General features: G+C 41.9%; 1 long non-coding RNA gene across 4 annotated transcripts in view; it reads left to right on the top strand.

Annotated features, from left to right (window-relative positions):
- LOC101692218 overlaps positions 1-27,110 on the top strand; it is a 67,888-nt gene that overhangs the window by 22,382 nt on the left and 18,396 nt on the right. For 2 of the 4 annotated variants that reach the window (XR_001178876.2, XR_001178873.2), the window contains exon 2: positions 10,212-10,281. The exons of 1 other annotated variant lie outside the window; for it this stretch is intronic. This is a non-coding gene — a long non-coding RNA (uncharacterized LOC101692218). Of the gene's footprint in view, positions 1-10,211; positions 10,282-23,639; positions 23,724-27,110 lie in introns of those variants that run through there. One more of the 4 variants, XR_001178875.2, reaches the window with a different exon arrangement.

Genomic DNA, 27,110 nt, shown 5'->3' with positions numbered 1-27,110 from the left:
TGGCGACGACACTGTGGCCGGGGTGTGTTCCCGATTAGCCTCGGCCGGGGCAGGAGGCAAATCAGGGCTGACTGTTTTCTTTAGCCCTGAGAGCCAAGGGTAGGCACAGGCTCTATATCAAAGGTGAAGGAGATCCAGTCTGTGCAGTCTCCTAGACTGGGGGTGCGGGCATGTCCAAGTCCCAAAAGATGTCCATCAAACACCTGCTGAACTTCTAGACCTCATCTCTGTGGCCTTTGAGTGTGCAAGGGAAAAGTACAGTCACAGTCCATCCAGCTGAGCCACTGGGGACGGGGCAGCAACTTATCTTCAGGCCCTCAGGTGTAACTTCTGTTTTACTTTTATTTTTTAGGATTTTTGTTTGAGAGAGAGAGCGAGAGAGCGTGAGCATGTATGCAGGGGGAGGGACAGAGAGAGAGGGAGAAGCAGACTCCCCTGCTGAGCCGGGAGCCCTACTCGGGCTGCATTCCAAGACTTGGAGCCTCACCAACTGAGCTACCCAGGCACCCCTCTTTTGTTTTATTCTGCTTGTTTTCTGCCCCTGTGGAATTCCCCCTAGGAGACGGGGACGGCCTTGGCCCCCATTAAAATGGATTTCCTCGGAACACAGGATGAAGGCATCTGGGAAACCCAGAACCACCACCAGAACCTTTGGGGGAGCGGGCAGGGGAACTACAGGCCTCCACACTTAACGCGTAGTCAGGGGACATCCTTCTCACACCATCTCCCCTTGCAGACCTCAGAGGGCAGAGCACAACTCCATCCTATGCTGTCAGGTGGAGGGAGAGAAGCCGATCCCGAGGGGAATGATTTACTCTCAATTGTTTGGGCGAAAAGGAATCCCTTTGTGCTGGGAAGACAGCAGGGAAAGGCAGGTGAGAGAAAGTGCTAGAATGGGCCGTTTCTCATGTCTGTCCTGTTCCCTGCTGAGAACACCTTCTCCAGACCCCAGCTCTCATGGGAAAGGAAGTAAGACTGTGTGATCCGGCCTCCTAGAGCCGCCGGGTTCTAGTCTTTCCAGGTCTGCCAGGTCCCCTGAAGCTGTTACTGTCGTAAGGCTCGCAGCTCTCCCTCCTGGACGCGACTGTCCTGGGGGAGATCTCTCCTCTGTTGCATCACTGGCTCCCTTGAACAAACATTACCCAGCACCGATGTTGAGGGGACTAAGGCTAAAAACACTGTCTTTCAAAGGTCTATTTCTCTCAATTCCGTCTCCCCGACCCCCAAGACCCTGCCGAGCTTCTCAGAGTCCCTCCTTGAGAAAGGACGAGCGAGGCTTACACCCATCGGAAGAAACTCCTCCCTGTGTTTCCATCCTCCCTGAGCTAGAGGTCATGACAGGCTTCTGTGGAACCACTCGGGATGGCCAAGGCTCCTCAGGGGGACAGAGGATGCGAATTTTGAAAATAATAATAAAGACCGCTTAGGTGCAGAAAGTTCCTCACAGTTCCCAGGGGACTTTGATGTGTTTTTTTTGTGTGTGTGTTGGGACAGTTCCCCTGAGATATGCCAGGCAGGAGCTCAAAGCCATGATTCCCCTCTTGCTGGGCCCTACACTTAGTGTCGGGGCGGAAGCTGCCCCAGACAGGCCTCCTGGTGGCTCGGCAGCCCCACAGTGCTTGTGACGTTCTGGATACATGCCATGTCTCACTCATAACTTCGCAAACCCTTCTATCTGTGATATCCTTGACAGCCAGGGCCAAGCGATCGGACTGCCATCATCAGACTCCACAACAACCTTCTTACCTGGCTCGGTCTCCCCGTTGGCTGCTACCCCGTGTGGCTGTTCACTCACAAAGCAAAAGCAGCAGAAAGAAGGAGTTCATTTGAAAAGTCAGACGAACGGCGATGGTAGGCATGGAGCCTGGCTTCAGGAGTTTGGGTTATTTTCTATCCTTGTGGGTGTTTCCGACAATCCGCATCGAAAGCAGCAAATAAACAAAAAACCCCCAACGGCAAAACCATATGGTTCTCAAGTTTTGAGCCTTGTGCCATCTCGCCATCAGAAGTCATGAGACCCGCAATTACGGGACCCAGAAGGGCGTTCATCTTTGAAGGACAAATTAGAACACGTGAGGTTTTCTCAGGCTGTTTCAAATCTAAATATCTTTATCAGTGGTATATGATCTCCTGTAATTGTTTATTTAGTTTTATTTGTCTTTTTTTTTTTTAAAGACAGCTTTTAGGGTCAGCCTTCATGAACAGTGGCTTGATATCTCTACAGCGTCAGCCCAACCCTTGGCTTCTGCCCCAACCAAAGCGTGATGACCAGGGATGTGACATGTCCCCAGTGGGCCAATCAGCTTCCCTCCATCCCCCTAACCCTGGACCTGCTGCTCCCTTCATTATTAGGAGGACTCCGGGGGTGTGTGTGTGGAGAATCAGCAAACCTGACTGATTCAAATGGATTTCCACTCTTCATGTTCAAACATTCTGGGGTTGAGGAAACCCCAAACATTCGGAGCCCTGGGCACTTTTTCCATTAATTTTTTAAACTGATGTGTATGTCAAGGGAAATTTAATACGTAGGTTTCTGATTCATTTACACTGAACTCATCAAAATATTGTTCTGTAAAGAGGCGTTCGGTGTCCAAGAAATCTTAAGAGCCTTTTTATAAGCTTTTAAACTTCTTTTAAATGTTAAGAAACAGAAGTTGCAGTCTCCCCAATGTAAACAGGAGTGGATCCCTGGTGGCGGGGAGGGAAGCGGGGAGGGCGGAGGGAGGTGGAAGGAAGGCGCCCAGACACACTGACCTCAGTCCCTGAGGGACACCAGCCCAGGGCCCGCACTCTGCAGCCCCCTCCTGGGGCTCCATGCCTCACCCACAACCAAGGAAACAACTGCTTCTACCTTTTTGCATTCTGAAGGCAGAAGACAAACTCTTTTAGGGGTCCTGCTGTTAGCAGAGAAAGCTCCCAAGCGTTCTCCACAGAAGGATACAGACTCCAAGATTTTACTTCCAGGCAAGACCCCCCCCCCTTTTTTTTTCTCCTTCAAAGAAAGTGCTCATAATGTGTCCTTTCATTTATAATTTTATGAACGTCTCAATTGAACATGGAAAGAAAGTGGAAAAATTTGAAGTTGCCATGGATGTTTGGCATTTTTCCTCACTCTACTAAAATCTCCCTTCTCCCCCAAGTGAACTGGTTTCAGAGATTCCCATAAAAAGGGGGAGGGGGACAGTGAGGGCAGCCGTCTGGAGTCAGAGTCTTCGTGAAACACATTTGGGTTTTAATTATTTGCGTGTGATCTGCTTAGGTTTTCACTCTATTTCCCTTGGCTTTCTGTGTTAAAAGCAAACAGTACATTTCATAATGCCTGCAACTTCCGTAAACGGGTATGCGCGAATTCTCCCCTGTTTTACCGATGGATCGACAAAGTGCTGAATGTTGTAGACTCCAGTATCTCTTGTATAGGTTTCCTTGTTTCTTGCATATTGTTTTTGTTTTTCCACTTTTCTAAAAAAAAAAAAAATGGGGAGAAAACTCAAGAATAAAAGAAATCACCAGTGATAAAAATTTTGTTTTGTTTTTGGATTATTTTTTAAATTTTCATGGTTTCTAGGAAATACAGAAAGCATTCATATTCAGAAAAGAAACCAAGGAAAAATGTGGGACAACACTCTCTTGAGATTTATCAAATTTATTATTAAGGGAAGGCTTTTTGTCTTGGTATTTGCAGTATCCATGTTTCTCTTGCCTTGGTTGAAACAGATTCAGGCCCTCTAAAAACTGATGTATTACTCGCATGGAGATATTTTCTTTGATTCTCTTATGTGATTTCAGGTGCAGAGACCAAGATCACGCATATGTTGTAGGAGTTGGTGGTGTTGGAGCTACTCAAGAAATAAGGGAGGATAAAGGCTAAGCCAGGCAAAACCCATGTCCAGTGCAGGGTGAACGTGTTTTGGGAATGCCATGCCTTACCTGCACCTTAAAGGCCCATAGAGATTCTCTGAGCTCATCCTTTGCAAGGACCTTCCTAGTAGAACTTCTTGAGACATGTGTTTTGTAACCTGACCAAATGCTGTACTTCCAGCCTCGTGGGTAAGGAATGCCTGACACTTCCCGTGCTGTCTGATGGAGATGTGGATTGTTTTGGGATCAGATTTAGAAATTCTTCCAGGATCTCGAAAAGGAACATGAAAAACATCCTTCTGAAAAGCAGAGTAGACTTTTGGGCACGTGAGGACAGTCATCTCCCAGCCGTTATTTCAGTGTCTCTCTTTTAAGTAAAATTTCAGATAACATTATTATCCTAGTCCCTCCACCTAATTTCATGAGCAATCACAGTGTTTTGTGTTCTTTTCGTTTTTCTTCTTTTGAGAAAAAGTGGATATGATTTGTGTATCTTTATAACCGCTTTTGAATCTTTAAACTCTTCCGAGTATTTGATCTTATAGCATTCCCCAAAGCTTTGGTGTAGAGGACGCCTCTTACTATGACGAAGTATCAGTACCGTGATCTCCCATATTGTGTTTGTACTGCTTGACTTAACAGTTTGACAAGGGAAAGTCTTATCTGTGGGGAAAAAGGTCACGCAGATGTTCAGCAAGGTTTTGGATTTATTTAATTTTGAATCAAAGTTCCTGTTAAAAGACAAATCAACTGATGTTAATAGAGTCGACGCTCGCTGAATAATTACTTTCTGTTAGATTTGTGATCCTTCCATTTAACTGTCACAACTGCTCCACTCCATAACTGAGAAAACTATGGATTTTAAAGAAGTCCCTTGAGGGGCGCCTGGGTGGCTTGGCCAGTTGAGCTTCTGACTCTTGGTTTTGGCTCAGGTCATGATCTCAGGGTCAGGGGATCGAGCCCCGCATTGGGCTCCCTGCTCAGAGGGGAGTTGGATGCCCTCCCTTTCTCTCTCTGTCCCTCCTCACCCTTCTTCTCTAAGAGAAATGAAGAAATAGGTAAAGAAGTCCCTTGATGCAGATATCAAGTAGGTAGACCAAGACTGCTGCAATGCCAGGTTAACTGACAATGTTGTCTGGATAATCTTGTGATGTTTGTGTTAGTGACCCAGCATCCCTGGGGACTCCTGGAATGAGAATAAGTAACAGAGCTGTTCATAATTCCTGTGACATAGAATTCTTTTTTGAAGTTCATAGAAATAACTTTTATACCTAGAGGATATTTGCTTAGCCTCGTTGTATACGTATATTTTTCATTATTATTTCCTCCCTCATTCACTCACTTAAGGAGCGCTGACTATTGGCTAGATGAGGCAGAAAACAGAAAGATAGAAAAGCCGAGGTACCTGGGTCTGTATGTATTCTAGTAGGGGAAATATAGAGAGACATAATTAGAAAGCCATGTAAGAAGTTCTAACGTGGGTATCTTGCAAAAACACGTGGCTTTATCTGATGACTTTCAACTTGGACATGATCTCCTAATCAGGAAACCAGTATCCTCTTTTACTAAAAGGCTAGAAGAACCTTCATAACATACGAACACCTCAGAGTTAACCTGTTGTCTGCTCTATCAACTTCACTTCAAGGAAGGTCTTCGGTTTTGCCACAGAACATCAAATTAGCCCAAATGGAACTAGGATTCTGAATTCTGGAAATATGCAAATGAACCAAATGATGCTTCATTTTCAGTTCCTTCATGGCTCTTAGTTACTGGAGAGCAGGGAGTTGATTTCCAACTTACTTCCAGTTTTAAAACCTTTATTTGACATCAAACCCTGTTTTTCATTCTAGTTTGAGCTACAGTCCTAAAGTTCTCTTATAGCAATGTTAGAAGCCCCTTCCCCAAGTTACCCTCTTCTTTATGGATCATTAAACCAGCAGAAAACACTAATTAAATGATCATTAGCTTGAGGATAAGTAATTATACTTAGATTTACATGTTGCCTTTTATGTTCAAAGAACTGCTTAGGCACCAACTAATTAATCTACAAATGAAGAATACCCCAGCATTACTGTATAATTAGATAATCTCAGGAGGAAACAAGGGAATTGCCAGGGGGGAGGGAGAGAGTTTTGCAAGGCTCTGTGGCATTTATGTTTTCATTGCTCGGGTATAGTTGTCAGACCTGATTTCAATTGCCAACTCATTACTCCTATTTACAAATAAATTCTTTTTTTTTTTTCTCCTTCTTTTTTTGGAGAGAGAGAGTACCTGGGCACTTGAGTGGGGAGGGTGGGGAGAGGGGTGTGGGTGGGTGGGGAGAGTCTGAAGCAGGCCACACACCCAGCGAGGAGCCTGACACAGGGCTCCATCTCACCACCCTGAGATCATGACCTGAGCTGAAACCAAGAGTTGGACACTGAACCGAATGAGCCATCCATGCGCCCCACAAATAAATTCTTTTTTTTTTTTAAAAGACCAACGTTACCTAACTGATGAGGAATTGGAAATAAAAACAAATGAATAACCCCAAATATTGCCTTTTGGGTTATTTTTTAAGACTTTGTTCCCCATGAACAATGAACTCAAGTGAGCCATTTCATGATACGTGGTAGATTGTACTCTCTCTCTTTTCTTCATCCGTGTACTCGGTTGCAAAAGTTATTGCTCTTGCATGTGGAAGCATATGTAGTGAAGGCAGAGAATTACTAATTTCTCTCAAGTCTTCATTTTCTGAGGGTTAAGGATTTGAGAGAGGACATATTCTAAATATACATCAAGAAACTAACAAGCAGAGTTTTGCAAATGTTTTTGGAAAACAAAAGTTTGTGGCCATAAAAGTCATTTACTTGTCTGTATATTTACATATTGGATGTTGGACATTTCTTTGGTGCAATGACAGATTCAAATGACGTGGATGATATCTATAAATTCTTGACCAAGTTGTCAAAAAAAACAAGGACTACTAGTTGTAACAAAAGATGGCCCTCAATGTTCTCATCTGTACGTTGGGTTGGTGAGTATGTGATACTAAAATGTTTGGTGTCTGTGGTCAAATGGTTGTTTACTAAAGTTTCCCTGAAGCACAATCAATTTTCTCAGCTTTGAGAAATGGATGTAATAAATGAATTTGGTTCAAGTGTCTGGTTTTGGCTGATTTCAAATGAGCTTGTGTTGAATGCTAACATTTCTTCAATCCAGCAGCTAGCTTATATATGAAAATTAATTAAAATGTTTAGGGAGAATTTTTCCTATTCATTTTTAAACTTGTAGCTCAGCACTTATTTGTATGAACTTTTCTTTCCCCCCTTCACTCATTTGCAGTAAATTAAAGTGTTGAACTTTTTTTTTTTTTTTTTTTTTTTAAATCAGAGTTTGGTAAGTGAGTGTCTTTGTGAGTAGTAACGAAGTTTTCTCCCTATGGATATGCAGCTCCCAACCTGTTGAGATAAGTGTGCACTTAACATGCCTCGCAGGCATTCTGATATGAATTTTGGAAAACTGGGATTGTTGGAAGAGCTGGGAAGCACAGATTGTGCTCAGTTTGGACAAAAATAAACAGGAAACATGCTTTTTTATGAAATCAGAGATTAAATGAGTTGATGGAAGCAAGCCTAGACATCCACATAAGCCAGAGTGGAAAACTATAGACTAAAATACATCTGATATCAAAGAGAATGACTCTCTCCAAAAGCCCTCACTTTTTATTTCAATCAAGAATTCTTCATAAGTTCAGCAATATGTAGGATTTTAAAAAGAAAAATAAAATCCTCCAAACAGCATGGCTTTCATCCAAAATTTCGTGATTTTTCAAATGACCAGATTTGAAACTTTAATCATCTCACACCTAGGGATTTTCTTTTTTTAGGTAGGTTTTAATTTGTAAGGCATGGCCACAGACAAAATGACTCATGAAAAGCAGTATCAGCCAAAGCTCCCAACTGGCCCTATTCCTCTATCAAAGAAAGTTAATTTTGCCTTGGGATTTTAGAATGTCCCTAACTAGCCCTTAAATTTATGCAGTGCTCATATTGTCCTGATCAATGGTTTCTTTTGAAATGTACTTAAGCTTTTGCTTAAGTAAATCCATTTATGGACAATTGTTTGGGAAATTGGAAAATCCTTTTCCATGAGGAAACTTTCTTCCTGGGCCATCTTATAATTTGAGGTGATGACTCCTTTGGTTCATACAACTCATGGATTCCACTTTGTGAGTCTGTTTTATAGACTGTTTTGTAGGTAATGCATCTTTGAAATACATTTGGAAAGTATGTAGGAGCTAAGATAATGTCTTTTGAGAGTCACTGGTGGCCTTTGAAATTATAATGCACAGTAAATCACTGCTAGCCAAGATCTCTTTCGAATGGAAAATAGAAAAAACAATATAATAGAACTCTTCTCTTATGAATAAAATCTTGATTCTCTTAGAGTTGCTAGTGTTAATGTCATTCTCTTTTTTCCTCAAAGATAGAATGACAGTGGTTAAAAATGAAAAGTCTAATTAATTAACATTTTAGATTTTATCCCAAATCACTGGTAAGTATAACAACAATGGAACTTGAGAAAAAAGAAAAGCTCAACAACAGAGAAACACAGCCTAGCAGAATAGTAAACACTTTTTAAAAAAAGATTTACTTATTTGTTTTTAGAGAGAGAAAGAGAGAGCATGAGAGTGGGGAGAGAGGAAATCGCCAACAGACTCCTTGCTGAATGTAGAGCCCAATGTGGGGCTTGATCCCAGGACCCCAAGATCATGACCTAAGCTGAAATCAAGAGTCAGATGTTGAACCAACTGAGCCACCAGGTGCCCCTTAAATTCTTTAATAAGGAGAGCAATAGGTAACTTCACTCCTTTGCTAATGGGCTACAGCTTTTCCCCATAGGAGGAAGCTCTTTCTTAGTATCTTCTAATGGTTTAAAAACATAGGTTTAAAAATCCCAACAAGCCCAGGGGCACCTGGGTGGCTCAGTCGGTTAAGTACTCAACTCTTGATCTCAAGGTCATGAGATAGAGCTCTGCATTGGGCTCCACACTGAGTGTGGAAAGTCCCTCTCTCCCTCTGTTCCTCCACTGTCATTCCCCAATAGCACATGCATGTGCCCACACATGTGTGCCTTCTCTTTCTCTTAAAAAAAAAAAAAAATCTCCATTAGCCTGGCTAGCTGTGTGACCTTGGGACTCATCATGCTTCAGTTCCTTCCATCTGCAAAACAGAGTAAAAAAAGTACTTGCCTTGTGTATGCCTTGTACAGGATGACTAGTTGTCCCAGCTTGCCTACAGAAAATGGGTTAAGAGTAACTGCTCACCTGGCTTACATGGCTGTTGAAAGAATCTGGTGATCAGACACATATGAAAGCTCATGATCAGCTTGAGGTTTTAGGCAAATATACCTTCACTGCTCCTTCATTACACTTTTATTTGCTCACCCTCACTGCACAGCCTGAAACTGCAAACATTCTGAGAGATAACAGGTCTGAGCTAAGTGTAATCAAGGTCCCCTCTGTAATCAAGGATACAAAGACTTATTTCCTTATAAAATCTAGAGCTGATAATTGCCCCAAATTCCTCAGATCAATGATTCCCTGACTTCCCCCTCTTTTAAGTAGCACTTATTGTTGTGAGACACAAAACTTGAAATGAGGCCCCTAGTATCACTGTTGTGCAATACAAAAATGGACCATGCGTCTTTGAAGACAGGAAACAGATGATAACGGCCGGGTCGAGGATTAAGTTACCATTATACAGGCTCCAACTAATTAGAATTCAGGACTGTTCCTAGGAAGCCAACCAAACAACAGTGTCCTTAGAACACAAACTAAAACGAGCATAACACTGGAGCTTGGGTTTGCTTTGGATGAGAAGTCTCAGCAGAGATGGTGAGACAGCAAATTATTCACTATTCTGTAGCCCCTGGTGAGCACGCACCACACAACACTCACTCTGATTAATGGAGGCCCTGTATGCACACTGACATCAACATTGGAGCTCCGGAGCCTTAGGAATCTCACCAGGTGTGGCTAGTTTATTTTCAGGTGTGGACAGGATGGTCATTAAAAACAGAGCCAGATTTGGTCTCCTACCTAAACTCAACACCTCCAGCGCCCCGCCCCTGGCAGCATTTTCACGCCAGCAGAGGCTGCCTTTTCCTTGTTGGGCATGCAAAGCTTTCACTCATCAGAGGCCCAGAGGACTTTGGAAGCCTCCGATGTGTCAGTATCAGTCAACTAATGGAAGCCATGTGTTTGCGGAATGGAAAAAACCTGGCATCCTAGGGATCCAGACATGTCTCATCGTAAATGGGTCTAAAGCAGAGACTCTTTTTTTTTTTTTTTAATTCTCTTCTCTTCTTAGGTTGCTGGCCACCCTCGTGATTAGCTATGGATAACGCTATTCTGAATGACCCCACTCCTAAACACGAAGGGTAAGAGGGAAACAGTGAAGGGCAAGGGAAGCCAATAAGACTTAATGAATACATATTAGGTCCCGTGTGATTTATTAATATAATGATGATCACAATGATTATATCAATAGTTATGACTTTATTGTATAGACCTGTTACGAACTCTATGTTGGCTGATTTCCTTATGAGGTGGAAGGTTGGTATTGTCATCCGCATTTTATGGAAGGGAAATGCTTCCTCAGAAGGGTCAAGTAACATTTCTGCTAATGAAGAATGAGGGTATCACTACGAATTGTATACTTTTCCTCCTGTGGCCCAATAAATTGGAGAGATAGGAATTACAATCCTAATTGTATAGCTAAGGAAGCTGAGACTTACAGAGTTTGAATAAACTCTCCAAGGGCATGTGACTGGCAGATGACAGTAGAGCAATCTCAGTGTAGTATTTAAAAGTCAGTGAGGGATGCCTGGTTGCTCAGTCAGTTAAACAACCCAACTCTTGATTTTGGCTCAGGTCATGATCTCAGGGTCGTGAGATTGAGTCCCGTGTCAGGTTCCACACTCAGTGGGGAGTCTGCTGGAGACACTCTCCCTTGCCCTTTGCCCCTCTCCCCACTCTCTCTCTCAAATAAATAAATCAATCTTTCCTCCACATCCTCACCGACATCTGTAGTTTCTGGTCTTATTAATTTTTAGCCTTTCGAACTGGTGTGAGGTGGTATTGAGGTTTTGATTTGTATTTCCCTCACGGTGAGTGATGTGGAGCATTTTTTTTCATGTATCTTTTAGCCATTTGTATGTCTTCTTTGGAGAAGTCTCTATTCATGTCTTCTGCCCATTTCTTGCTGGATTATTTGTTTCTTGGGTGTTGAGTTTGATAAGTTCTTTATAGATCTTGGATACCGACCCTTTATCAGTTATGTCATTTGCAAATATCTTCTCCCATCCCAAAGAATCATTGAACACCATCTCAAAAATTAATGACACACTGTATGTTGGTTAATTGAATTTTAAATAAATAAATAAGTGAATAAATCTTAAAAACAAAAGTCAATAAGGTCTGCTGTGCTTAACACAGGACAGAGTTTCTATGTGAGAAGGATTTTGATTGCTCAATAGACAGATGGGGTACACACTTAACACTCCAGTACAATAGCGTAAGCATAGAAAAGGAGAGAAATTCTTCAAAGAATTTGATGATTTCACGGAAGTGCCAAGTTATCCAAGTAGTCACTTGGAAAAGAAATCTTGCAGACTTCTTATTATTTTATATTTTTTGTATCCTCAACAAAAAACAATGTCAAAATCCCCATGGCTGAAAATAACAAAGGCACACTTTTTTTAACCGTATTATACGTTTGCTTTGGGTCAGCCAGCAGGGGCTCTGAGCATTGAGGTGGGGTGGTTCTGTACCACTTTGTCTTTGTTCTGGGAAGCAGGCTGGTAACTAGAGCTGTCCTGGTCTCAGTGGCAGAGGGGAGACAACATGTGCAATTGTACATTGGCTGTTAAAGTCAGTCTTCTGCCTAAAAATGTCTCTAATGTCTCCTGTGCTCATATTCCATTGGCCAAAGCAAATCTCATGGCATATCTGACTTCAAGGAAGTAAGGACTGGTGATGTGCATGGAAGGAAAAAACCCAGCATATTGGGGAATATCCTGACAATCACAATTTTGTTGATACATGATTGTAGGTAGGTAGGTAGGTGGATAATGACAGACAAAGGACAGATAGAAAGATAGCCAGACAGTAGGAAAGGGAGCACAATAATCTTTTCAGTGTTTGGGGACCTCAAATGTCTTATCTTTCACAGATGGGAGGGAGAAAAGGCTGGAAGCCCCCTCCTTGGATTTGGATAAATGCATACAGTAAAATTCCAAAATCCCCTCTTCTCCTCTAGACCTGTGATTCCTAGACCTTGCTTTCTGTCTCCTTCCTCAGTCTCAACTGATAAGGACCTATTTTCTCACTGGAGTAGGAGCTGTGCTGATGATCTCTTTCACCAACAGCCTCTAAGTTGCTTTTTTGGGGAGGTTTGTAAGCAGCCTTGACGTCTGGGTTGTCTTCATTTCAGAAGGAAGCTAAGGGGTCTTGATGTTCTTGGTGTGAACGTGGCTGATCCTTTGCAAGGATCACCCTGGCTCCAAGATTCCCTTTTTACCTCCTTCCCAGACCTTCCTGATGAACATCTCTTCTCATGTTAGCATCTGGATCCTGGAGCAAGGGAGAAAGGTGCCCACTTGAGAGCCCAAGGGGTTCTGAAGGCTCCTTACAATGAAGAGGGCAAGTGAACCCTGGGTGTCATCTGCAGGTCCTATTCTCCCTCACTAGCCTGTGGGGTATGCCCCCTTCCTTCAAATGCATAATTATAAAAATGGACTGCTTTCTCAAGGAACAGTCTGCCTTCCTCCCTCAACACACTTACCCTCACAATGCAGTTGGTCACCTGGCTTCCAAGGCTCCCTCCCTCTGCCCTGTATCACTTGCTCTTACCAGCTTCATCCTTTCTGGAGATAAAAGGCTGTGTCTGAAAGGTCAGTTCTGATGGTCCTGGGCCCTTTAATTAAAGTCATCTGAATCGCTCACTTTATTGCACTCCTTCTATAGACTGGTTGAGCTCCCAAAGGAATTGCTTTGACATTTCTTCAAAAATTGGTTGCAAACTGAGCTGTTTTCAAAAGTAAGGTCTTATTTAAAAAAAAAAAAAGAAAAGAAAAAAGTACTTCCTTCTTTTTCTTTTGTGGTTCATTAGCATCTTCTATTTTTTTTTCCTTTTTCTTTTTCTCCCTCTCTTTCCCTACTGGAAACCAGCAGTATTTTACCCTGGCTTGCCAAATGATTTTTATCTCAGTAGAAAAAGAACTTGCTATTTCCTGACAATCTACCACCATCACTACCACCACCCCCCTTTTTAAAATACATTTTGTGCTGGGAATCAAAGTCAGGTAACTTGATAAGGAGTCAATGAAAACAAATTAATTCTGTCTGCATTTAAAAGAGAGACAGCTTGGTCTCACAGAGTTATCTTATTTGTTTCCCTGGACTTGGCACTTTCTTGATGTAACACTGCTGGAAACTCTAGGTATTTGGGAGAAATAAACAAGGGCATACTATTTTCCCACTGGAGTAAGGTGATTATGTGTGTGTAAGTTATTCAGATAATTTTGGGGGGTTGTGGGAGAAATTTCATTCCAACACATCTGGCTAATTGCATCTAAATTATCATTTTGACCCTCCGTTATGTGGACAATTTGCATTAAATCCTGGGATACAGAACACGAATTCTAAATAGCATTTGTGTGACAGCTGCAAAAACAGTATTTTAATCATCCTAGGTCTCTCCTTCTGGAATGGGATTGTATCGCAGTAGGAGAGATGTCATGACCTTCACTCCCTCCTCTCCTTTCTAAGCCCCGTGCTCCCAAGGATAGAACATGCTCACTCTATGATCATCCTGGACCTGGAGGAAGACTTCCCAATTTGAGGAAATCTGTATCTTTTGAAGCTGACAACTTTCCATACTCTTGTAGAGCCAGTGAAAAAAATGTTTCTCTGAAAGCAACATCACAAGGAAGGAGTCTAGGAGACAAGAGTCTACACTTGCATATCCAGTCATGCCAACTCATGTAGCTATGTGTCTTTGAGACTGGAAGAATGGTAGCAATCCATTGGAGATCATTGCCATATGCGGTATTGTGGGGGGTGAGGACTAGAAGACTGGTCATGCCCATGTCATTGTTTGGGAGATTAATCCTTACTCTTGGCTTCCAAAGACTATCAAATCAAAGTAGAAAGGATCAGAGGCTAATAAATGTTGGCATCCCAGGAGCCTTGTGTGGCTTTCTCTGACAAAAAATAAATAAACATCAAGAATCCCTTTTTTTTCTTTCTCTTCCATTAGTGGGTCCTTCTAACCTATAGAAAGCAGATGATGATAGAATAGGACAGTGTACAGGGTAAGTTGGTGATGTGTATGATGTCACTCCAATTCTTTATCCAGTGCATTCTTTCTCTTCCCTGAGGGACCTCAAACGAAACTATCTCTTTTCTCTTCATCAGTTGAAAGAATTTTAAGCTCAGCTAGAGATGTAAGGGTCTCATAGACTGAGATGAAAGTCCTAGGCTAAAGCCTAAATATTTCCACAAATGTTTCAGGTGGACATTTCATGTCCATCGTGTTTGAAGGATGCTTTCATTTTGCTTCTTTATGGATCTCATTCCAAAAGGTGAGGCAATGTTCCAGATCTTTAAGATCTCACCTCAGATGTTATATAAATCATTCCACCTCTTTGTAGGGTTCCCTCCATGTGCTTGCCGGGTAGCCTTTAGCCAGGATGTTCATGAACAGCTTCCGCAGAAACCACTGGAATCTTCTTCCAGCTCTGGATGTTTCAGTGAGGTGACTGGGAAAAGGGATGGTTCAGTGGTCTGATCCTGAAACCCAGTGGACAGCTATTTGCCTCAGGATTTTGGAGTTTGAGATGTTTGGCTGTTGTTTGAGAATGACAGAAAGGGAGAAACCCAGTAGACGGAAAAGAGGGTGCTTGCAATGCCAGTGGAATTTGGAGGGGTGGGGAAGGGGGCAAAGACTCTAACATCCTCCAAATAAGGTTGCCTTCAAGTAATTGGGCATTTGTGCCTTGGGTTTCTGGATTCCATTCTCAATATGCATGCTGAGTCATTCCATTTTCTTCCTAGGGCTTTTCAGTTTGCCTTCCAGGATTACAAATTGATATTATCTCCTCAGGCAGACTCAGGCTTGTTAGCCAGGGCTATTTAATGTTGAGAAGTGGCCAGGAGATCTTGGGGAAAGTGCAATAGAGAATTATGGAAACATCAATTTCGGTAATCTAAACCAATATCCTCCTTGTCCCGAGTTCTGGATATTTATTTTTTCTCTCTTTTTGTTTTGTTTTGTTTTGTTTGTTTATTGGTTGCTCTGAGTTATCAACGAGTCAGACAACTGGCACTGTCTTTTGATGAAACAGTTAGAGCTACCAAAAACTCATGTAAATTACTGTATTCCCTTTACATATACTATCATAACATACTCTCTTGTGGCCTCATTATTAAAGGTTTTCTTTTAATTTCAGCTACAGTTTCTGTGTCACCTGTGCATAGTTCTTTTGGTCAACGTTTCATTGCAAAAGAGTTAACCCCACTGTAGCCAGCAGATTGAGGTGAGGAGCTATGATTTCTTAAGGGCAATTGTCAACACCGTTGGTCTACAGATGAGACTCAAGGATGTGCTAACTATGGCAATCTTTCCCCTTCCAGGATGTTCTGGGGCACTCTTGAGATTAATTCATTTGGGTATTTAATAAAGGAGACTTTGGTGGTTACCTATATTGTGTTCTATTGCTGCCATCAGAAGTTACCCCAAACTTTGTGGTTTTCAACAACACAAATTCATACCTCATAGTTGTTCTAGGTTACATGTCCAACATGGGTCCCACTAGGCTCGAATCAAGGTGTTGGCAGGGCTTCACTCTTCACCGGAGGCTCTGGGGAAGAGTCCCTCTCAAGTTCATGCAGTTGTTGCTGAATTCCATTCCTCGGAGTTGCAGAACCGAGGCCCTTGTTTCTTTGTTGGCTGTCAGCAGGGGATGGCCAGCAGTTGGGAGATCCCAACTTTCTTCCTCCTTCTGTAAAGCCAGCAACAGAAAGTCAAGTCCACATTTAAGGTTTGGCTTCTGCATTGGCCTCTTTTCTTATGGTTCTTCTGCTCTATCTCTTCTGTTGGTTGGTCTGCCTTCCTCTTCTTTTAAGGGCCCACCTGGCCCACCTGGATAATTCAGGCTATTCCCTTTACCTTCAGGTCAGCAGATTAGTAACTTCAATATACCTGCAAATTAACACAACAGAACTTAGACTTAGTGTTTGAATAACCAAGGGCTGGACATCATGGGGGGTGTGGGGAGGAAGCATCTTTAGAATTCTTAAGAATGGTCCTACAGGAAACCAATTAGGCTATCAGCATCTCTATGAAATTAGCCTAGTGGATGGGTTTCCAGTGTTGTTGCCAGCTAAAGGGAGTGAGATAATTTTTTTTTTTTTAATGCTAAATGGACCTTACAAGGGAGATTACTTCAGTGCTTGGGATCAAGGGTTTGAAACTATTGGCAGGGAGCATATCCGGGCAGTGAAGATCTAAACTAGGTGATATAGACAGAGAAAGGGGCACCTATTGGAGAAAATAAAATAAAATAATAAAATAAGAGAGGTCACCAAGGAGAAAATCCCTTACTCAACATTATGAGACACATTAGAGATGGAGAGTTACCTACTGATAAGTAAAGCAATACCATAGAAATAGACACCACCCTCATTTGGAGTATAGTTTTGCAAATAAATGAAAAAAAAATATTTGAGTACGTTCAAAAATATTTAAGAAAATACTTGAAGAGATTTGCCTGAGCTAGATATGGAAGAAATCCACGCCCTCCCCATCACCCTCCTTAGTTTTTAAAATTGTGCCCAATTTCCACGTGAGCCTAGCCTCATGAAATATACTCTTTGTAGTACTATGTACATAGTTTTACAGATATAGATATGTAATGTTTAAATAAAATATATGCTATTTCCAAATATCTTCAGGAAATAAGAATCCCCTGCTGCCTTCTTTGACAATGTAAATATGTAAATATTTATATTTATATTTATTTATATTATGTAAATATACTGCATGTACATTTCTACTTGTCCATAAGTATTGCTATGGAGATATATAGGTATGGATAAATGTAGAAATTGATATAACTATGCTGTTATCATGACAGACATAAATATAAGACCCTCACTTTCTCAAATAAAAGCTATTGCAATATCACATTTAAACACACACACTCACACACACACACACACTCACACACACACACACAAGATCATCCCAAGTTTTGTTTTTACCCAGATTCCATGTTTACATACATGACCCTTTCTCTTTTTTAATCCCTCTTGGCGTAGATGTCGCTCTCATCCAAACGTCCAGAGTCATCCCGCAATTGCAAGTCCCTTTCCAGGACAATGGGAAATGTACTCCGTTTACATGTTCATTTTGTGGTCATTAGGGTTTCCTGTCCATGGTCCTTCTGTGAATTCCCTTCAGGCTTAGTTTGGCGCATGTTTGTAGGAGTGACTGGAAGACACAGAGGCGCAGAGTCTGACCTACCCACAGTACTTGGGGTTTTTCAAATCATACATCAGTCTGGGTCAAGCTGACTATTGTCCGGTGTTCAGGTCCTTGACTGGAAGGAACAGGACTAAGGGAGAAAAGAAATCATATCCTGTCAATAAGCGCTGAAAATATTTAGTGTGGCAAGCTCTGTGTTTTCTTTCTTATGAAAAGCTGATTAATATTCAGTGGTTGAAGGTTAATACCCCATTCATTTTATTCACTTTACATCCTGCACACAGCAGTGACTGTTCCAATTTCAACTCCTAATTCATACAAATCTGGTTCCAATCAGGAGATTAGTAACTTACTGCCTAAGCAGAAACAAATCACACAATTGCTAAGCTTATCTTTCTACCCATGCACAGACATATATATGTGCTTGAAATGGACTCATTCATGGAGAGATGCAAATGCACACAGACCAGCAAGGCCCAATCAAGGTGGATGTATCTAGGAAATTGTGTTTGCTTATGCAGGCATGAGAAAGGAACAGATAGATGAAACTAAGCCCGGAAAAGCATTGTCTAAATAAATTCATGTGTGCAAAGGTCTTTAACCTTATTCAATACATGTATCTCTGCAAAGTTTTCTGTATTACAAATATTCCTACGCTGAATCATATCCTAAAAGTATTACGATGAAACATTATTAAAAGACTCTTTATACTCTTTTTGTAGAATATGGTATTATTTTGTAAGTTACCCACCATCAGTCACTCTTTTTATAGCGCATAAACTTCTGATACTAGAGAGGTTTTCATAAAGCTGGACAGATCACTTTTTTTTTTTTTTAAGAAGATGAAATTGCAGCAGGGGGAACTCTAGCGTAATGATAATGAAGGTTTTTCTGATCATATGAGTAAAGCTTCAAACACAGGTCACCAAAGTAGGGAGGGGATTTGAATTTCCTGAAGATCTTTTGAAATCGTATCTCATTTGTCTGGAAAGGATTAAGGAGAGGCCTGCAGGGGTCTGTCTTAGGGCTCCTTCCAGGTTAGTGGGCCTGTGACTTGGGGATATCTGTCTGTAGTCACGGTAGGAAAGATAAGTTTAGGTGGACATATGCATTCAGGGTAGGAAGGAAGGACTGGAGGTATGTTAAGAAGTTTCCATTTTTGGAGGATGGCACACAACAGTTGACTTAAAGAATTGGTCATCTCAGTGACTGACAATCTAATGGTAAAGATAACTGGTACTAAGGTTTTTTTTCTTTCTTTCTTTCTTTCTTTCTTTCTTTTTTTAACCAACTTTTTTTTATTGTTGTTGTTGGTTTGTATTTCTTTCTGCTTCCACAACAGATATGTGGTGTGGCTGAAACCAAACCAAAACAAAACAAAAAAATAATAATTCATTGGGATAAAGAAAGTTTTAGTATTTTATGCCATGACTGCTTTATTCGAGACCTTGATTGTGGTTATGATTTTTTTTTTAAGATTTTATTTATTTATTTGACAGACAGAGATCACAAGCAGATAGAGAGGCAGGCAGAGAGAGAGAGAGAGAGAAGAGGAAGCAGGCTCCCTGCTGAGCAGAAAGCCTGATGTGGGACTCAATCCCAGGACCCTGAGATCATGACCTGAGCCAAAGGCAGAGGCTTAACCCTCTGAGCCACCCAGGCGCCCATGATCTTTTTTTTTTTTTTTTTTTTTTTTTAACAAAAATGTATTTCCTAAAGCTTTGCAGAGCTAGGTATCCATGAGATGCTGTTCCAGCTTGTCCGAAGGCGCGAATCTCATCTATCTTCAAGACTCCTGGGATTCTTTCCTTCGTTCCTTTCGTCTTTAACTCTTAGGTTCATGAAAAGGGCAAAATACAGAGTTTGATGCTTAAAAAAATGCCATTACCATAAACAAACACATAAACAATCCTGTCTTGGAATCGTGTCTCTTTCCTTTACCAGACCAAGTGGCCTTGCCCTCTTTTTCTTTTTCTTAAGATTTTATTTATTCGTGAAACAGAACGAGAGACAGAGCGTGCTCCCAAATGCACGCAAGTGGGAGGGGTGGGAGCGGCAGAGAAAAAAAAGGAAATGCAGACCCTCCACTAAGCAGGGAGCCTGATGCGGGGCCCCACCCCAGGAACCCAGCTGAGATCACGACCTAAGTCAGAGGCCTCACTGACTGAGCCACCCAGGTGTCCCTGGGCTTCTCTAAATGTGTGAGTCTGGGCTGAGGATGACATAATGAGAAAGATAAAGATGGCAATTGGCACGTGGTAGGACCTCCATGGTGACAGTTCACCACACCTTTGTTGTGAGGACCGTGTGGTCTATATTTGTGAAACATTTGGAAATCTACACACTGCTAAACAAATTATGCATCATTATTACTTCTTAGTGTGGCTATATTTCAAATGGCCAGAGTGGTCTACAGCTGCCCTGTATCTGTCTACTTTCCAACCAAATTCCAGCTCTATGGAATTTCAGTGATCAGCTGTGCTCTCTTGGAATTGTAGGAAACATAACCCCCTGAACTCTTCAGCTAAGTCAAACATCTTCCAGTCTGCGGAGGGAGGCCTGAGTCAGCAACAGCCTGAGGAACCAGGGAAGTTTCTATCAGTGAGAATTGTACTGCTAATAAAATTTATGACATCCCTGTCAAAAATGTCTGAAAATATGGAAGCCCAGATCAATGTCTGGATTTCTGTCATGGGTGCTAATTCAGCTCTACCTGGGGAAGAACTTGGAGTCTTAACTGGGGCTTTCCTAACCACCTTCTCAGCCACGCCACCCTTTTCAAGTTGTGGCAAAATACATATAACATAACAGTTATCACCGTAACTCTCTCCGGGTCCCTGGCAACCACCATTCTACCTCCTGTCTCTGTGAATGTCATTACTCTAGCTACCTCCTATGAATGGAATCGTACTGATGTCTCCTTTTACAACTGGCTTATTTCACTTAGCATCACATCCTCAAGGTTCAACCATGTGGTAGGTGCCATCCCTTTTTGTGTGAGCAGAGAGTGGTAGTGATATCCCTCAGTAACAGTTGCGAGGGGGGGGGTCAAGGAACCAGCATGTTTAGGGTCTCTATGAGGTCACTGGATACTGACAAGAATACAGTGTGTGAGGACAATATTAGCCTCGCTGGTAATTGGTGTTGATCAACCACGGTTAGCAGCTCCAGACTATCAGGGGTTCTGAAGAAAATTCTAGAAGACACGGACTCCTGACAGAAAAGTCCACACCCTCAGCAATCTGGGGGAGTCAATCACTTTGAGGAGACTTGGAGGTTGTGTTGTAATGGGGCTTCTCACTGCTGACCACCTAGCACTCTGTTTCTATTTTACCAATGCCATCAAGAGGGATTCTGGCTTGTGGAAATACCATGTTCTCTTGCTGCCTTCGGGTGACTGTAAAAACTAAAAAAAAAAAAAAAAAACCCAAGCTGCAGCTCCACACAGGGTGTCTAGCCAAAATGCAAAGTTTTACCACAGCGCACAAGTAGACAGTGTTTTCCAAGTGCAAGAACAGAGTGAGGTGCCTTTCAGCACCTTTTCTGCCACTTCTTTAAAAATGATTTAAATTGGAGGCAATAGCATCGAATGCTGAACATCTGACACTCAGACAAGACTTAATGAATCATGCACTTTAACAACATCACTCTTCTCCAGCCACTTGACTTGGCGTCCATGGTGGTTGTTTTTTTTCCCACAAAAACATTTGTTCTGCAGACCATTTGCTTGTTCGAGTGTCCTGGGCAACTCTTCATTCGTGGCAAGGAGAGCTGGCCCATTAGAGGCTGCAAACCCGAGCTCGCCTCCTGTCCAGTCTCGCTGGGTCCGGATTTCACAGTCAGAAGGCAACAGTGGTCCTCAGGAACCTGGCTGAGAACCACCTTTGGTTTCTTCCTGCACAGTCTGTTGCAGGGAATTTAAGCTGCACGACCAGGGGTTCCCAACCCTACAACATCCAGCATTGTTATTAGACTGGTTTGAAACAAACTAGCAAAAAAAGTAATGGTTTTGTGGGTAGGAAAATACCAGTCTTGGGAAAAAAAAGACAGCAATTCTGATATTCACGTTGGGGCATTATCCTCCTTGTCATTAATTACTCCTCCTTCTGTGGGGTATGGCTGTGGATCTCACGGCTTGCCTGGCAATTGTTAAGATCACAGGCAGAGAGGACGGAAGCTGCCCAGCTTCGCCAAGGACTATAGGCTTTGTCTCACACACTTTTTGGATGGGTCACTAATTCGGTGCTATTGGCAGAGAAAGCAGCGGGCAGGGGGTGGGGAGGGGAGGGGGCGTTCTCTCCAGGCTGTAACGTATGCAAACAATTTAATCTTCCGATCCAATCCTTAATGTAAATGTTTAATATAAACCTGATGTTAACACAATGTACATGAATTTACTGGCAGGCAAAGCTGAGATTTACATCACTCTGAAGATCAGATGTTCTTTGCAGCAGGGGTTGGGGAAGTCTTTAAATATGGCAAGGTTTTCCCTCTGAATGGCAGGTGCATCCCTAAAACACACACGCCCAGTGCTCCACTGGGGGATCGAGTGCTCACAGATGCCGGATTCCGGTGTGCAAGTTACAAGATCCTCAGTTGCTTCTTTGTATTCTGCCCCACTGCAAATGACACCTTAGATTCTAGCCCAGTTGCTGGCAAACTAAGGTCTGCAGGACAAATCAGGGCCACAGACTGTTTGCCTTCTGAACAGCTTTAATGTGATATAATTGATAAATGCAAATAATAGCCCATATGCAATGTGTACAATTTGATGAGTTTGGACAGATGAAGACACCTCCGAAACTGTCACCACCATTGAGGTAATAGACGTAGCCATTACCGAAAGTTTCCTTGTGTTCCCTGGTTTCTTTTCCCTTGTTTTTGTTTTGTTCATTTTCGTTCTGTATTTTGGGGATGAGAACACTTAACATGAGATCTACCTTCTTGACAACTTTTTAAGGGAAGGTATTTCATTGAAACAAGTTTGGTTTTACAAGATGAGTGTGTTCTGGACATCTTCTGCACCACATGCCCCCTGTCATTAACAATATTGCATTGTCCCCGGCCTGTTTTTGCACAGCCCACAAGCCAAGAAAGGGCTAACAGGTTGAAAGGAATAGAAAAGAACAGGGAAATAATGTTTCGGGACATATGAAAAGTACATGAAATTCAAATTCCCGTCTCCATCAAGTTTATCGGATGGATAAACTCAGAACGCAGCGGTGCCTGATTGCTTATTTAAGGTCTGTGACTGTCTTTGCAACATCCTAAGAGTCGAGTCATTGTCGTGGTGACTCTATGGCTCAGGGAGCCTAAAAGACTCACTGCTTGGCTCTTTACAGAAAATGTTTGCTGTCCCCTGCTCCACGCAGTGCACGCAGAAGTGATAATGTAATGGTGGTTAGCAATTATTAGTGGTTTCTTTACACTGTGCCCAGGGTACGCACACTGACTGCCCATCAACGCATGGCATGCCACGTGTTCATTTCCACTTAAAAGAAATTATATTTGCTAAGTGTTTGTGCGATTGTCCCCCTCACAGATCTCACCTTTGTCTACTTCTACGCCTCCAGCTTTGGTCATTTCTACATGTTAACGATCTCCTGAAAGAACGAATAGGAATAAGAGTTTCTTTTTGAATCCTTCCAATCTGACCGTGGCTTCAGATATTTAAAGCTGTGTAAATTAGGTAATTGCCCCAAACTGACTCATCACCAGCATTACCTCAGGAATGTAAGAAATGCCCCGGACTGAATGAAGAGGGTGTGAGGCGGGGACCCAGAGCTTTTGTCTGTTCGGTTTTTTCATTTTTAAGTTTTACCAGCGATGCTAAGAATGAGCCTGATGGCCTGATGTGGGAGCCACCAGCCAAGATAAGTATTTGATGGTACACTTCTCAGAATGATAAGGTCTATATTTTGGATACCACCTGATTAGGAACTCTTGGGAAGTGAAACTCATGTCCCTGTTTTTGTAACCTCTGACCTCCCAAGCCCCAAGTCCCTCCTACCCCCGGCCCACCACAGCCTCCAGTGTAATGAGACAGAACTTTGCATGAAGGAGGTACCCAAACCGGGTTTCTTGACGGACTTGATAGTGCAGTTCCTAATAATAAATGTTGACTTCCCTCCCCTGCTCAGGAAAGAATTTTCCTATGAAAATAAAAGTGTACTCACAGAACATTTGAATTCTTACATGAAAATATTTAGAGCAGTCTGGGACTGGCTCAGGTTATAGCTTTTTTGGTCCCGGCCAAATTTTCACAAAGGAATCAGCCTGACCCTAATTGAGACAGCAAATTCCTACCTGGCCTTACTGTAACCTCCTTGAAGGGTGAGTAGTAATTATCAACAGATTTAATATCTGCAGTTTTATGATAGGACCCTAATTTTTCCCTCTAAGCTTTTAGGATTAATTTCCCCAGTTTACAGGCTGTATGGCCTGTGGCCCCTCTGAATGAAATAATTAGCTACACATGCTATCCAACACTCTTCTATACTTTGGCCCCTCATTAGTTTCAAATCTCAATTTAATTTCCAGGAGAAATAGTTCAGGGTTTCCTGAGACTTAGCAATTGAATCTGACCAACGGCAGGGGGTCCCATACCCAGACTGCTTTTTTCCTGGTCGGCCTCACCACCACCTCACCCCCGCCTCCCATCAGATCTCTGTAAGATTCAATTTTGCTGCCTCTGTATTTGCAAATGGGACAGACCAGAAATTGTTTCCTGAAAACCAAACGCTTCCATTTGTTCTCTTCCTAATTGCTCCTGGAGTCTGATTTGAAGCCAGGAGCTTTTGGAACAGCTTTCCTTAGGTGGATTTGCGGTAAATTGGTGTGGCTCTAGAATTGAACATCTGAACTGCTAACTCAAGAAAAATGATGCTTATTTGCAATTCACTTGATGGTAATTGTATGCAAAGACCAATTTTGTCCCCATTGTCACAACTCTCGTGCTATTCCTCAAACCCTGGAGCACATGGTGGGTTCCATTCTTGGTTTCAACTTTCAGATGGGCACTATGGGTTTGACCAACCTGGAGAGGGTTGACTGGTGGCATCTTATCAATGAGCTCTGAGCCCCATTTTCAGTACCAGTTAAGTAGTAGATTTTAGGGAAGATAAAAATGTTTGAAGGTAATGCTTTGTTACTGTGATAAAGTATCAACTTTTAAAGACTACTTTGGTAAATTCAGATACTAGTTTTAGATAACCTCCTTTTCTTCTTGTCCTACAAAAGAAAAAAAATAAGCGGAAATTTTGAGATGTTAAGAAACCACGAGAAAGGAATACTATGTAAGGAGGCGGACAGGAAGGAAATAAAGAATGGTCTTGTTCTAACTTGCAAAATGGTGAAATGACGCTGGCCATCTGTCATGTCTGGGAAAATATGAACCGGTCTAAAGTGCAAGGCTTTGTGTGTACAATTTACATGGAAATGGGGAGGCACATTGTGTGAGACTTCCCTACTAAGTACTACTTCTGGAAATTTCTTTGACATCTTCGATCAAATGGAGGTTTTTTTTGTTGTCTTTTGTTTTGTTTTGTTTTCCTCCTTGCCAGGGGAAAAGCTGAGGCCTCTGATAACTATATTCCTTGCCAAGCAGAGATACTATGAGAAAAGTGAGAAAAGTATAGGTTTTAATGTCAGAGAGAAATAAGTTGGATTCTAGATTTAATCATCTATCAGCTGTGTCCAGAGGGGCAGGGATGTCAACCTTATAAGGCCTCGGTTCCCTCATGGCTTTCTTATTCCTCTATGTTTGTATGGAGAATTAGTGGAAAAAATATGTACTATAATCTATTAGTAAATATTACTTCTATATCAAGGCTCATGTTTCAGTATTTTAAAACGTGGCCATTTTTGTCTTAGGCACTTAAGTCCTCCTTATCCAGGCCTGGACACACTGAATTCTTTTTCTGCTGTGTAGTTTTGCTCATTTTTTTTTTTTTTAAACAACCTAAGTTATTTAAATTGTGGGGAAAAAAAAAAAAACAAAAAAACCTCATGGAGTGCTTGCCTGGTCAAACATACCCTGAAATTGGAATAATATGGATGTGATTAGCTGGCTCCAAAAAGAATAGTCCATAAATTTATGAATCTTTGCAAAAACAAAAGTACACAAACCTTTATGAAGCCGCCATGGAATTTTCCATGAAGCAGCGGTTGTCAAAAGAGGGGAGAAAGAGTATTGTTTGTTTTATTTTGTTTTGAATGAGGGAGAGAGTGAGGGGGGAAGAGAACAGTGGACTCAGGTAAGTAAGTTGAGGGCAGATAGAGAGGTTAAAGACAGAGGGCATCTGGCATCCTCCTCCTAAGGACCAAAGGTTACTCTCAAGCAGAGCTATATTTGAGACACTAGAAGGGGTTCCATTGGAAAATAGAGAATAGGAAGAAAGAGGGGTTTGCTGCACTTTTCCTGAAGATTAACAGTCTGACAGACAGACCAAAGGGAAACAATCCATTGGCTTAAGTCCATGCCCAGCTCCCTTTCCTCATGCTGGCTCCTAACTGAATGGACTTTCCTACTTGGGTCTGTGTCTGCAATCCATACTCATTACTACATTTGCAGGTTCAACAATTAATCCTCCAAAAATCTTTCCTGACCCACTACATCTCATGACCCATCACTTACTCATCGTTCTATTCATACTTAAGTATGTAGTATGAACTATAGTATATGAACACTGTTGTCTTCTTTCCAGTTATAGTTATTTAACACATACCTTTTCTCTTTCTTTCTCAGCGATAATTCTGAAAGCAAGAGGTTATATTCTGACGTTTTATTAATCCAAAAGATAATAGGACCTAGAATCATACCAATCACATAATAGGCAACTTTGTAATACCTGTTGGAGTGAATCTATTTGATTGTATTAAAAGAAATGACAGAATTACCTACTTGGTCTCATCCTATTGCTTAGTTCACAGCTAATTTTATTGCTCACTTTAGACTGTATTGGCTGGGGTTGGAGGATTTGATTTAAAAATGCCATTATTAAGCATGAAGGATAGCAAAGCGATTAGTCCTCACGTATCATGCTAAGTCTTGACTGGAAGTTTGTCTTCTTGAAGCTGAAAGAGAAAAAAGTAGAATCTGGTGGCCCTCCTAGAAGATTGTAGCAGTTCCTGGCCCACTGATTTGCCATGAAACAAGATGGCTTTAGGATTAAACCTTCGTGCCCTTTTTCTTGCTTCATTATCTGTAGGTTCTATTGCAGATGGGGGGCTGCTAGCTGGGCGCATTATCCCCAAATGAGCAAAACATTTTAGGGATGATGTCACACCAGAATTTCAGTTCTTAGAGTAATTTAAGTCCCTTTCCCCTCCACATACTCTTCTTCAGCGCCCCTCATCATCTTTGACCCTCTACCATCCTGAACGGACGCTTGTTTTAGAAATGGACTGAAAGAGAATTGTATCAGAATCCCCTAGGGTTCAGAGAGAAGAACATCATGGTATGACTGTCTTCATAAGAAAGATTTATAAAGTCCTATGGGACAAATGTCCCATGATAGGGAAATGCAGTTTTGATTAAGTCTTTTGTTCAGAAGTGGTCTTCAAGGGCATGAGTCCCTTCGGGCTGCTCTGTCAATCTTAGCATATTATTTAATATTATCTTTGTTGTTACTCAGCTCTACTCGAATTTCAAAGATGGCTGCCACAGCTTTAAGGGATCACACAAGGACCTGTCACCTCCCCTCTCTGGCTCTTCTCAGT

Source organism: Mustela putorius, unplaced genomic scaffold, assembly GCF_011764305.1.
Source record: "Mustela putorius furo isolate JIRA1106 unplaced genomic scaffold, ASM1176430v1.1 tig00001999_pilon_pilon_pilon, whole genome shotgun sequence".
Classification (NCBI taxonomy): Eukaryota; Metazoa; Chordata; class Mammalia; order Carnivora; family Mustelidae; genus Mustela; species Mustela putorius.
This window is presented reverse-complemented; position numbering and strand designations above follow the sequence as displayed.